This window comes from Agelaius tricolor, unplaced genomic scaffold (assembly GCF_023055355.1).
Source record: "Agelaius tricolor isolate 1412-34295 unplaced genomic scaffold, bAgeTri1.0.p SCAF_6, whole genome shotgun sequence".
Lineage (NCBI taxonomy): Eukaryota > Metazoa > Chordata > Aves > Passeriformes > Icteridae > Agelaius > Agelaius tricolor.
The window spans coordinates 42,030,882-42,044,598 of NW_027269266.1; the positions used below are offsets into that span (position 1 = coordinate 42,030,882).

The 13,717-nt window shown below is 42.1% G+C and overlaps 1 protein-coding gene across 5 annotated transcripts in view; it reads left to right on the forward strand.

Annotated features, from left to right (window-relative positions):
* The first annotated feature begins 1,442 nt into the window (after positions 1 to 1,442).
* Positions 1,443 to 13,717, forward strand: part of TMEM108 (transmembrane protein 108) — a 171,456-nt gene continuing 159,181 nt past the window's right edge. The window contains exons 1-2 of one of the 5 annotated variants that reach the window (XM_071429528.1): positions 1,443 to 1,898; positions 9,263 to 9,393. The gene's annotated coding sequence lies outside the window, so the exon portion shown is untranslated. Of the gene's footprint in view, positions 1,903 to 9,262; positions 9,394 to 13,717 lie in introns of all 5 variants that reach the window. The other 4 variants (XM_071429525.1, XM_071429524.1, XM_071429526.1 and 1 more) reach the window with 4 other exon arrangements.

The following is a 13,717-nucleotide window of genomic DNA, read 5'->3' on the forward strand; positions in this document are numbered from 1 at the left end:
TTCACAAAGTAAAATCTCACTGAATAATCCATAGTTTCAATGTTGGTGATATTTCACCAGCAGCAACTCTTTAATTAGAAGGAAGTCAGCAAAAATTGTAAAGCCTGTTGAATGAAGTGTTGAGCAACCAGGCAGATGGAGAGACCTTGTTTTGGCTTTTCAGGATCTAAAAAGGGGCTTATAAGAAAGATAAGAACAAAGTTTTTAGTTGGGCCAGTTGGGATAGGACAAGGTATAGTGGTTTTAATCTAAAAGAGGGTAGGTTCAGAGGACGGTAAAACACTGACACAGGTTCTCCAGAGAGATGCTGGAGACCCCATTCCTGGTAACATTCAAGGTCAGGTTGGACAGAGCTTGGAACAACTTGAAGTTGTCCCTGCTCATTGCAGGGAGGTTGGACTAAAGGACCTTTAAAGGTCCTTTCCAACCCAAACCATTCTGTGATTGTTCTATACACCTGAAGCCCTGTGTATCACTTTGTACTCTCAAGTCCTAAATTCCTGACACACCCAACATTTCCACTGAAGTAATAGGAAAAAAAAAGTAAGATGGCCTACACTATTTTAAGTAAGATAGTGTACATTATCAGTACAGTAAGATAGCCTACACTATCAGAAGACAGATAGCAGGTTTGCATTGGCTGATAATAGTTATAGAGCAATGGCAAATCTAAGGCAAAAAGAGCTAACCAAAAAAGGTAGGGTTTTTCCCTCTATTGGTTAATATAGAAACATACCAACCAATAATGACTGTGGCTAATGAGGGGAGAGGAAGGACAGCTTAAAATTTTGAGGAAGCAGCAGTACTTTGGGTAAGACATTGAACTGGAACGGACCTGGGAGCTGCCACTGTTTCTAGATCTGCACTTCTGAGGCTCAGGTTCTCAGCCACACCAACGTCCCTACAAACGTTCCCTTGCCTACGGGATAAATCCTAACTCATCAGTAGCAAATTTCCTCTGGAGACCTCTAACAGGCAGGCTCAAACCTGTAAGAGTTGCCCTGACAGCACACGAGCCCCGATGTAAACGAGTGGTAAAACACTGCCAGAATGTCAAATAACCCAGTGCTCGCGGCGGAAGGGGCCGTGTGGAGCGAACCGCTGTGGCAGCCACCTGTAATTTCCCTGTCACACCGTATTCCTGCCAACAGCTCCTGCCGTACATTTAACGTCTCCAGCCCGGCCCCCCTAAACCCCGGGCTTCCCTCTCGGCTCAATCACGGCTAATCCCCCTGCCAGCCCCGGTAAGACCCAGCCCCGGTAAGACCCTGCCCCGGTAAGACCCTGCCCCGGTAAGACCCTGCCCCTCATCCCTGGCAGCCGCTGCCGCAGCCGCGGCTCCTCATTGACATTCGCCGCCCGCGCCTCGCCCGCCGCCGCTCCGCGCCCCGCGGCGGGGCCGCCGCCTCCCCCGCCCTGCCGCAGCCAGGGACCCTTCCCGGGGAGGCCGGGCCGGCGGAGCCCCGCCCGCCGCCGGGCCAGCAGCAGCGGCAGCGGCAGCAGCGGGCGGCGGAGGGTGCCCGGCAGCAGCAGCGGCAGCGGCAGCGGCAGCAGCAGCAGCAGCAGCAGCGCCGCTCGCTCCGCAGCGCAAGGGGAGGTGAGCGGCAGAGGGAAGCGGCGCCCGGCTCCTGCTCGCCGGGGCTCCTGCTCGCCGGGGCAGGGGCTGCGCTGTTCGCTTCGCTTCGGTTCGGCTCGGCGGCACCAGCTCCGGAAGGGATGGGGCTCCTCTTGTGAGATGCGTTCGCTCCTCGGTTTGTCTTCTTGTTCTTGTCACACGAGAGGTGATCCGAAGTGGCGGCAGCCTGGTGGCCAGCGCTGATAGTTTAAGGAGCGTTGCGTTGTAGCTGTCCTTCTGCGGCGTACTGGGCTCGGTTATATGTGAATAAGCAGTTTCAGGGGTAGGTACGTCGTGAAAATAGCGTGTGGATTATTGCCACTCTTTTCGAATGGGTGGGAGCTGCGAGGGAAGGTGACATTAGTATCTATCATTCCGTGAAAAGCATCATATCTCGGGTAGAAGGCAGGATTTTTTTGTTTTTTTGTTTTCCAGGCAGGAACGACCAGGTGCTTCTCTCGACCAGTTTGCAGAGATGTGTATTGGTAATATTCAGCCAAAGGCACGAGACTGCTCCATATCAAAATGAACTGGGAGCCTGTGGCTTGCATGTTATATTTAAAGTAGAGCACTGCATCCTTTCTTAAAGATGTCTAGAAGTGTAACCACAGAAAAAGCCTGTTGTAGTAGTGATAGGCAGTTTACTAGACATAGTCTTCATATATTTATCTCATATAGTAGGAGGGGCCAGACGCCTGTTTCAGTAAAATATTTTAAAGCACAGATTGTAGAGATGGTTGTAACAGAGGTAAAACAACTATGGATAAGTAATTAAGGATTGAACAGACTTATATGGGAAAAATGGGGAAGGAAATTGAACTGTGCTATGAATAAATGGCCATGCTTGTACTACAAAATATCTACTGTATCAGAGAAAATTCACCTCTCTTAACTGCAGAAAGCAGTCAGGCATTCAAGGTCTGTGGAGGGAGGGAGTCCTTTATATGGAGATGCTGCTGTGGAAAAAGCCGCTAATTAAAGGAAGTAGGATCAGTTCATCTTTATCCTATTGACAATTTAATGTTCAAAAATGACCCTTTGACTGCCTGGGAAGGTAAATCAGCAATGAGAACATGCTTTTGATAAATGAGGGTGGCATTTTACACCTGGCCTTTTTTTTGGGGCGGGGGGGGGGGGGGGGGGATGGGGGGAGAGAAAAGTGTGCTAATCAGTAGATTAAGGAATGCAATGCAAAAGAAAAAGAAACTTTAAGTAAACATTTTCTACGAATGCTTTGCAGCACTATCCCTGGAAGGCAGATGCAACTGTTCAAATCTATGTTAAGTTCATCAGAGTGAGCTCTGATGTTTGCAGAATGATTTTAACTAGATAATTTGTAGGGATAGATAATAGTATAGTAACAGTGACACTGTGTCTGAAGATATTCTAGAGCCTTAAAAACTTAACTAGACCTAAAACTATACATGCAAGCAATTGGCTGTTGTCTACTATGCTGTTGTCCCAGAGTGACCTATTCCCCTCTCGTTTATGCCAGACTTACTGTAAGTCAGAATCATAAAGTAATATTTCATGCAGATGGAGTGAAATTATTCTGCTAAATTTCTTACCAGTTATTCTGATTGTGGTGGACCATGCTAATCAACTGTGTGAACACCAGTTATTCCTTTTAAAAAAATGTGTTACTTCTGAGGATTTGAAAACTGCAGAAACACCTTTAATCCTATTAGAACTGATGGAATGTGCTCTACTCTTGTAAACTGATGTTCTCCAGACTAATGCCAGGTATAGAATAGTTTGAACTTTTGTCTTTCCACTGGAGAGATTAAAGAAGGACGGAAGCCAATTACAGGTGCTACAATGGTAGAGATGCAATTATGTGATTGCACCCAAGATCTGCAGTTACAACAGCAGAATAAAACAAAACACGAGGTTATTATTGACAAAATCTTTTATTTCTGCTAAAAAAATGGATGTTTCAATATACTGCTGACATATCTGCAATATTGTGCATACATTAAAGACATTTTATGTGTTGTCACTGCCTCTAAAAGTTTGAAAACACTGGGCAATCTTTCCTCTCCTGGCAACAGCAGGCAATATTCCTAAGTGCTTGTGCCATAGCATCTCCTCTGGTGCTGCCTTCCACTGGAGGTCTTGCCAGGGCTGAGTTTTGGCTTAGCAGATAAGCTGAATCAGCACAGATTACATTTCTTCACAGCCTGCAGCTCCCGCAAAGCAAGAGTTCAGCTAAGCTGAACTTCTTGGTGACCATGCCACAGAGCTCAGTTGGATCAATGAAAACCAACCAACTCATGCTTCAGTCTAGCTCATTGGATTATAGGTAGGCCAGAAGTTTTGGCCATGCTATAAATTGGATTAATCCATTGCCAGGTAAATAGGGGCAATTAATTGAATAAATTCTATTGTATGTGTTTGCAAATTATCAATTCTTGTCAGAGTTAGTGGATATGTGTAGAAAACTTTCCCTGCCTTGTTCCATGACATCCTTGCTTGAGCAAAATATGAACTGGTATGCCTGGCTGTGCTTACTAAAAAACTAAATTAATTAATAAGCAACCTATGATTTTTTATGAGCAGGTACTAAGTTTTTGCAGCCAAAGCTCAGCTGTGTTGTGGAGCACAACTACAGACAATATGGTGTCTACAACAGATCTTCTTTGAGTGATAGGGAGCAATTTTATGCCTATGATACTGAAGATATTGAAAGCTTAAAATCAGTAGAAATTAAAGTGAACTAAAAATCCTGTTATTCCCTGAATTATTTCAAGGAAACCATTAGGCACAGTTACTGTGGGGTAACTACAAGTGACTCATCTGGAGGCATGTCCTGGCCACAGTAATTATACAAAACAGGAAGAATGAAAACTTCTGTTAAGTTTTTAACTTAACATCCACATAGATAAAGCTTCTTTGTCAACTCTCTTGTCTGACTGAAGACTGAGTTATTCTTCAAAAGAAACAGGAGTGAGCCCAGGTTATAACTTGGGATCTGTTTTGTAGTCTGTTATAAATAAAGCTTTTCAGACTTTAAGATACTAGGACTCAGAATGGTGAGGTTAGAAGTGTAGATCAATAGATCATTAGTAACAGGAGTGTGGTAACTGTTGAAATAAGGAGTGATGGGTGTAGGAAAGAATGACCTATCTCTTGCTCCTGGCTGATGGAGGAAATTAATTATGCAGAACACTTCGCCATCTCTTTGGGCACGAACATGATACATCTCTTCTTGGTACTGAGTAATCCTTGCCACTGATGATGATATATGTAATCCATGGGTAAAACACTCATTGTGACCTTTGGTTTGCTGATAGCATTCCCTGAGAGATGTGTATGAGCTGGCATGCTTGCCAGTTTTCTTTTGAAAAGCCCTCTGGAGCTGGGTAAGGGTCCAATTTGTTCTTTATTATGGGAATGAATTCTCTATGCTTTCTCTTCATTCTTCTGCATCAGAAAAGCAGGTTTTATTCAGTGTGATGGGAGGCTGAGGGAAAGATTTGCTAAAAATTGCCTTGGCAGTCACCATTTGGGAGCATGATATACAGGGGAGACATAAATGTAATTTTACAAGTGGCTAATGCATTAAATACTGAAAGTAGGAGTACTGATCTTGCTGCAGGCAGCAGTGACCACTGGAGCTTTTCTCCTAAGAGAAGCATAAAAGAAGCCACATGATTCTTAGGGTAAGAAGCATCTCTAACATCTGGGTACATTTTCAAAGTCATTTTTGCATCTGTTCCATTTGTGAAATGTGGACAACTCAACTGAAATTCTTGCACCACTGTTCAGGATCAACTTTGTAATTTGGCCAGGTCAGTAATGTACCATGGTGAACCTGTTTTAAAAGAAGAGTTAAGTAGATTTGGGAACAGGGCTCTGTTTACAGGGTTGTAGAACTGCTGAAGTTGCAGGTCCCTCTGGATGGTTGTAGCCAACCCATTGTTCAAAACATCTAGAGCAGGGTGCACAGGACAGTGTGCAGCTGAGTTTTCAATGTCTGCAGTCTCTGGGGTTGGAGACTCCAGTGCCTCTCTGGGTCACCTGTATGTGTCTTGGACCAATCTCACACTGAGAGTTTTCTTCTGTTTAAATGCAGTTGCTTGTGTTTTCAGTTGTGCCTGTCGCATCTTGTTCTTTCAGTGAGCCCCTGAGGAGAGCTTGGCTTCCTCTTCTTTGCTGTCCCTTTGTCACATGGGCACACTCCTTGTCTGTGGTCAGCTTGTCCACTGAGGGTCCCAGGTCTTGCTCTTCAAGTCCATTTTGCTAGCCACTTGCCCTCCAACCTCTGCTAGCACAAAAGGCTAAACAGAAAGGTGGGAAGAAGAGAAAATGACAAAGGGAAAAGAGTGGGAGATGTGGTGGGAGGTGGGTAGGAGTGTGCAGAGGAATGCAGGCATCTGGAGACATTATGCTGTTTGCAGCAGGCTCGTTTACCTCAGCCCCATTATAGTGCTATTGAGGGAAGACCACATGTCAATCCACAAGTGCTTTTATGCCTGGTAATTGAAGCAGGATTTAATGCATCCTGTTGTTGTAAACAATGACATTAGTATGAATCAACTAGGATGTGTGAGTTTTTTCCCTGAGGTTGGTACATATGCTTCCAGGGCAGCCAGGAATTTCCAACAGTCTTTGCAATGGCATAAATTCAGGCAGTTTTGGTGTGATTTAATAAAAGGTTTGGCTGGGCAACTCACTTTGCCTTATTAAGCTTATTAAGGCAGGCTTTTCCAGGAATGGCCTTTCAGTAAAACATCATGATTCCTAAAGGAACAACAATAGTTTTATGACAAGCCACCAGTACGATATGTTAGTTACGGAAGACATGGGTGAGAGAAGTCTTCTGTGGTCACTTAAAGGATCACTGGCATTCATATTTTAATCCAGTGGTAGTCCTCTAGAGTAGATGGTGCAGGACTACATTTAGTAGTCCTTTGTGGTGGTTGTAAAATGGAGGTTGTGCAATGAGGTTGATTCTGGTGCTTCTTAACACTTGTACACTGGAGCATAGAATTCCTTGGTGTTTGGAAATCACAAAGACTCCAAAGACCACTGGGAATCTTTCCTAGCTCAGAAGTAGTTGCAGCTTGTCCTTATCATTAGTCCATACCCACATCCACTGTAAATAGGTCACTCAAAGTCAATGGAGCAGTATCTGTCCACCTTCTGTACATTGGTTTTTTTCTTCCAGAAGATCGAAAGTCACCCAAGAAACGAAAAATATTGTTTTCCTTTTCAAAGTCACCAGAGGTGTGATCCATGGTAAGGTGTTAGAACAATGCTATCAAAATTCTCATTACTTTCATCCAGGCACTTGTCAAGGTCTGTGTCTCAGATGTCCCTTTTCTTAACCTGCGGCCTCTCTGCCAAGTCGAGTGGTCCTAGTCTGTATTTCAGTGAAGCTCCTCTTTAGCCCACCATTCGAAGGACAGCAGCCACTCACCTCTGTCTGAACCCTGCTTGCTTTAGGACTCCTTGCTGTTACAGGGAAATAGAGATTGATCACCAAAAAAAATTGCTGGCTGCCTCTCCTGACCTACAGGCCCTGGTCCATCCAACAGGTCTGAGATGGCAGGAGGGCTTCATGTGCTAAGACCAGATTTACTTATTTGAAATAAAGTATAAAGTATAAGTATAAAGTACAGTATTTACTTATATTGTATTTGACATTATGTTGGATTTGTATTCTGAAGGAGTAACACAGTATTATGCCAAAATCCCAGCGCAAGCATGGTGCAGAAATTGTAATATATAGTGGAATTGCAATGCAAGCTGCTTCCTCATGCCAGTCCCTGCATGCTCCACTGTCGTGAAGAAGGTGGATTTCTTCTAATTAGAGAGGTCCAAAACCAGGGGTTGAATACAAATATAACCCAGAAATGTTCAGATTACCTGCATAGTGTGGCATTTTCAGGTTTTTTCCCTAGCAGTTTGCATTGTGGTGCTTAATTGGCAAGAGTGTGTGTTGTATTTTTTCCCCACGTTAGGTCACGACTGTCATTTTACCCAGTACTTCTGAAAGACAAACCTTATACTTCATAGAAACCAAGTCCTGAAACTTGTTGGGAGTAAAATGTTGTGTAATGTTGTTATTTCTTGGAGATTGAAAATCAAGGATTCTCGGGTAATTGTGTGTGACCTTTCAGATCTGAGATCTGTCTGCATCAAGGCAGAGGCATAGATCCCTTAAAACATGTCCCAGGATCAAGGTTTTTTCTCGCTTCATCAATAGTTTCAGGTTTGAATAGCAATCAAACCAGATGTAACATGTGCCATCAGTGTGTGACATGCAGGGATAGGGTGGCTTTGTACCCTTAATGGTGAGAATTTACATCAGGATGTAAAGCTACAAGTGGTTCATATAGTATAAAGTGTCACCACTTAGAATTTTAGACATTTTCAATTTTCCATAATAAAAAAGGGAGGGAGAGACCAGCCTACAAAGGATGTATATACTGCAAACCCCATATACAAAAAGCTATACTAACCTTTGAAATACTCATAAACAATTTCTGTGGAGAGCAGGGACGGCTTTTAAGCAGCAGGAGCCAAAATGTGGAAAGCAGCAAATATGCATCCCATTTTCTGTGCCATGATGCTGGAGCCAGGGGTGTCTGGTGAAATCTCATAATGAAACAGTTGTTTGAGCAGTTGAATACAGCCCAGCAAAGCAGCTCTTGAACTAACATGGGCTGCCTGTCTGCCAGTAAACAGATAATTATGCTCTGCTGTTTAATTGCACTTCCATGAAAACTGCAATATGTTTTTTGTAAAATCCATGAAAATGTGTCCTGCTTGTGGATCCTGCATATAGGGATCAAGGTACTGGGGAGGGGTGTCAGGTACAGAGGTAATGCTCTATATGCTGAACACTGTGCAGTGGGGAGTCAATCATAAATAAGTGACTCCCTCATAGCTTTCACAGAGGAAAAGTGTATAAGCAGAGAACCTGTTGCTTGGTTTTTGGAAGTCCTTTTGATTCAGATAACCAAATTTAGATACCTGGAAGGCACTGCAGCTCTGGATACATTTGAGGAATCTCACTGTGACTCCCTGAGTAGTTAAAAAAAAAATCTTTGACTGAATTTTCCTACTGTCCCACTAATTCATTTTGTTCCTAAAAACCATTGAAAAGTGGCCAGGATCACTTTTTGGGAAGGTTTTTTCTTTTTTATTACCTTGATTGATTAATATAAATCTTGGCCAGTCTGTCAACCTCCAGTTTCTCAGATTAGTAGCATTCTTATTCTGAAACTAGTATTTAAATTGAATTTAGTCTCTTTCCACAAGAATCAAGAATCAACCTTTAACAGATAAATTAACAAATAAATTGACGATTCAGAGACGCAAGTTGTGCCATGTTTTTTTGTTAAGTGCTTGAATTTCTTAACATTAGGAGCATGTTGGGAAATCTGTAGGATATACACATATGGAATGTGACAGTCTGGAAAGTCCGAGTCTGCAAAGAAATCCTAAAGAGTCTTCTACTTATACACCCAAAAATCAATAACCTACAGAAACAATGTGGTCTGTAATCCATTACTCTGAAAGCTCTGGAGAGCAATAGGAGCCACATGGCACAGAGCCATATGTATTTAAATTGAATGCCTTATAAAATGAGATGAATAAACATCTTGGAATAATACACCCACTTCTGTAAATTTACAGGTTGCACCAGCTGGCAGATTAAAAAATAAGAAAGCAAGAAGCTGGAAGAGATTTGATCACCAGGAAGATCTGAACCAATGGACTGTGTGGATATAGATATGTTTGAAGGCATCTGCTCTTCCCCTTACAAGGTAAGGCACAAATGGATTTCTCTGCTGGTTTGTGTCTCTTCAGTGCAGTGCAGCTCCCTTTTGTGGCACTGCCCAAGATGGTAGTGGATGTATTCTCCAAAGCTTGTTCGGCCTCGTGGCTGACTGCTAATAACTGTGGCCAGTTATTAATGACATAAGTGGATGATATGCAGACCCAAAAAAGCCTAAAGCTTCAAAAGCCAATGATAAATTTGGATCCTTGGGGCCTGTAAAATTCAAAGTTTTATTATACTAAGTACCTGCTCAGATAGCTCTACAGGTTGTCTATTTTTAGCATGTGCTAATAGAAGACCTTCCTGCTCACCTAAGGCATCTTTTTATGTGCTTATTAATTGCTGTAGATTGAAGTAGATTTGAAACCTGTACGTAGTTTAGCAGCTAATCAGGAGAAAAGGTCTCTAAACTAAATGACATAACCTGTCTCTGACTGGAGATGCAAGTTTTCCTGTTTTCTTTGTACAGTTTTCATTTTTCACTTTCAGGATTGCTATATGGTTTTTTTACAAAACCTGCTTGGTTTTCCTTTTTTTTTTTTCTCTACCAGTAAAAATATTTGCTTACTGGTCTAAACTGAAGGTGATGGAGAGCTTGATAGATTTGCTGGGCATCTTTTGCCTGATGCCCAGATATACTCTCGCTTACTCTGAATGTTTCCTTTACTGAGTTAATTTCAGGGAAGGTACAAAACATAGAATTTCAAAAAGCTACTTGAAGCTGATAGAAACACTTGAGAAACACATGAACTGAACTTGTTTTACAGTAAAACTTCTCATTTTCAAGATTATGTAGTTCTGCGTGTCTGAGGAGTGGCTATGTGGGACTTCATATTTTAACATTTTGGATCAACACAAGTTTGCTACAAAGCAAATGCAAAACCATACCAGCTCTGTGTTACTCAAGAGCTCAAATCAAGCAGCTGAGCAGTTGGAAAAAGGCATCTGCAACTGGGCTTAGCTGGTCTCTGCTTTAACTCAGAGAGGCTGAAGAGAGGACTTTCAGCTCAAGTCAGTGCAACTCTTAATGTCTCCATTTTCCCCAGCCAGTGTTAAATGATAAGGGAACAATCCTGTGCAGTGCTCTGCCATTGCTTCTATTCTGTATGGAAATATGACCACCAGTGTTATCAGTCTGCCATTTCCACAAGTGTGAGATAACCAGTCTCCTTCTTTTGTGGAAGAACTAAATTGAAGAGATCCTTAGGTGGGGAATGTAACAGACTGTGGCACTGCATCCTGTAGATCCATAGTGGGGGGGCTCCCTTGCATGCTGAAATAACAGGAATGACATGTATAAAGTATTCAGAAAATGCAAAGATAAGCAATAGGCAGATACAACTTAAAAGGAAAAACACATTCAAACACTTGAGCACTTGGGACATTCCAGTAATTTTCCACAACTCTTGTTAGGAAGGAATGTACATGGATCATAAAAAACTGTAGGATCTGGTCTAGATAACAGGCATTTCTCTAGAGAGTTTTATTTCATCTACCAGATGGTTGTGTAACTCCTGGTGCCCACACTCAAGTGCCCCAGTGGAATCTGTTTTGCCACCAGCTGTTGCCAGCTCCCACAAGTACAGATGCCTGCTGGTCTGTGCTTTCCTGTTTGAACACCTTTACACAAGGTGTGTGCAGGGGAGTGGGGAGTGGCAGCTTTGGTTCTGCCTGTGAGACGGGACAATGCCATTTCCTGTGCCTCCTTGCCTGCTTTAATCATGTCCTCTGGATCAGAGCTTCCTGAGTTTGTGCTTCCTGGCACAGCAGGGAGCCCAGCCTTGGACAGGGCCTCTGGCTGTTGCGTGGCAAGTAATCCTTCCAAATAGGATTTGCATTCTTGCAGCAGCTCTTCTGGGGATAGAGGCCAAATGCATGGAGGCAAATTGTGCTTACACAGACATAGCTCAAGCCCAGCCATTCAGAACACCAGTCAATTACAGAGTTGTACACAAATTGAGTATCTGAGTATCTGAAGAGAACTTGTACTAGTGGCTAAGAAAAATGCACAGGGTCAGAGTATTCTGCAGTGTCTTAGTTAACTGGATTTATTGGTGCTGCTTCACAGCAGAAATGTTGTTAGAGCCCCAGAGTTGCTTTGTTACTTTTCATTTGCCAAAGGCTGTCATCCCTGCAGTGCTGCTGTGTGGAAATGTGAGCTTGCAACTCAGCTACTTCTGTGAACCATCTTGGTCTTCACCTAAAACTTCATTGATCTTTCAGTGCTGTGCATGCCGTTTTAAAGCACCTGAGATGATCTACTACAGTGATTCTTGGTAATGGCATAGTATATATACTATAGTTTATATAGTATATGTTGTATAGGGATTCTTGATGGTAGCCTGCAGCTGTTGGATAGAAAAAATAATTGGATGTAATAGAGCTTAAATCGAAGCCAAACTTTGAATTCCTGAGTTTTTAAATTGTGATTTGTTTGTGGGGATTATTCTTGATAACCCTTTGGCCATGTTTATCCAGTTTTGGCTGAGAAATGTTTGAGAAACCAGACAAAGCTTAGGAAGTGAAGGAACAAATGACCTTCTGGTTTATACCCAACACAAATACTCCAATATTACAAGAAGCTAGGTGAGTTTCATTTAATATTCATGTCATGAAAATTAAGGCCTGAAAACCTCTGAAAATCCTAGATTAGAAAAGTTAAAAATGGAATAAACATTTTCTTCAACTCATCCAAATATTTTGTAGCTCTAGTTTTGTTGTGGGTTTTTTGTTTGTTTGTTTATTTCCTCTGTAGAACATAAGGACATGTTTTTTCTCCATATTGAAGCACTGGTAATTTTTAATTGAAACATTTGTTTTTAAACTAAGGTTAGCTGAATCAAAAGGAGTTCACTTTGCTAGGAGTTTGCAGTCCAGCAGAAGACTTTCTTATACTTAAATTAAAAAAAAAATTTTTGCTAATGACTTAGTCCTGTCTTCCTCCTTTCTGGTGCACTGAATTTTATGTACCTATTATTCACTTCTCTAGCCTTGATGAGACCTCAGTTGTTCTGCTGTGTTGGGTCCCACATAAAGAGAAAATGCATCTTTCTGCAAAGAATATATGATCAAAAAGGCAAGAAAGACTAGATGGGTATGACCCAGGAGCATAGGGACACTGAGACATTTTTCATCAGCATAGTAAGCAGTGCCTTTAGGAACCTGCAGGCAGCCATTTACATACACAACTTGGTAGCCTTGAGGTGATGGTGTTTTAAGGTGGTAGAGAATCAAAGCCTTTCATCCATGCAAGTGGGGAAGGATCTGAAGAACTGCACATTGTGTCACTGTAGTACTCCATCTATGCTGTTTTGATTTGAATAAGAGCAATTTGATTTAAATCAGCTTAGAAATGGGAACAGGTTCTTGGCAGTGGGGGGAAGCCTTTTCCTTTTGGAAGTGAATGTGACATACAACTCGCCTGTCCTGCTGTGTAATTTGCCCTGACATTTGCTGGCACAGTAAGTTCTTACTAACTGCAGTGACATTTGCCCCGTGTGACATAATTCGGAACACTTTTTCATAATACTTCCACTTGAACTGAAAGCAGCCAAACTGTCTTTTCTAATTTCAGCTCTCTTGATCCCTTGTCCCCAGTGATAAATTCTGCCTTGCAGTGTTTCCCAGTGCTGCCTGAAGTAAAAAGATGAGATAGCAGCTAGCAACGCCAGGTTTTTCCCTTGTTGCTACTCTAGAGCATGCTAGAAGTCCCTGATCCTTTATGAGCCAAATCCTGAAGGAATTAGCTTCACAAGTCAGCCCTCCCAAAGCAGACATTAAGATGCAGAAGTAGCAACAGAGCCACCTAATGATCAGATGTGTTTGTTCTTGCCTCTAATACTACTAACACTGGTCACTAGTCACAGAATATTTTATTCAAAACCCATCAAAAGAACAAAAGGAAAAAAGGAAAAAAGGGCACAGTTAACAGTCTAAACATGCAAAGAGCATTTTTTTGGTTTTGATGGGGAATTGTTTCAACTTTGTTTTCAATTTGTTTCTAAAAGAAAAGTATTCAGTATTCTTTAGTAAAGAATATTGAAACAGTTGTTGCTACTTATTCATGTATTCAAGCTGCATGTGAGATGCAGCATTTATTTCTTGATGATTAGGTGGAAAATAAAATTGTTTTGATAGCATTTTGTTCATGTTGGTGACACTGAATGTACATAATTCACTCCACTTTGTGATATGGCCCTGACAAGTTTGATTACTATTTCTATCACTAGTAAGTGACAGTGTATCTTTCATGCTGGTAGGAGACAGTGGGGATGAAAGTCTTTTGGGTGCAGTTAAATGTTGTCAAGTAT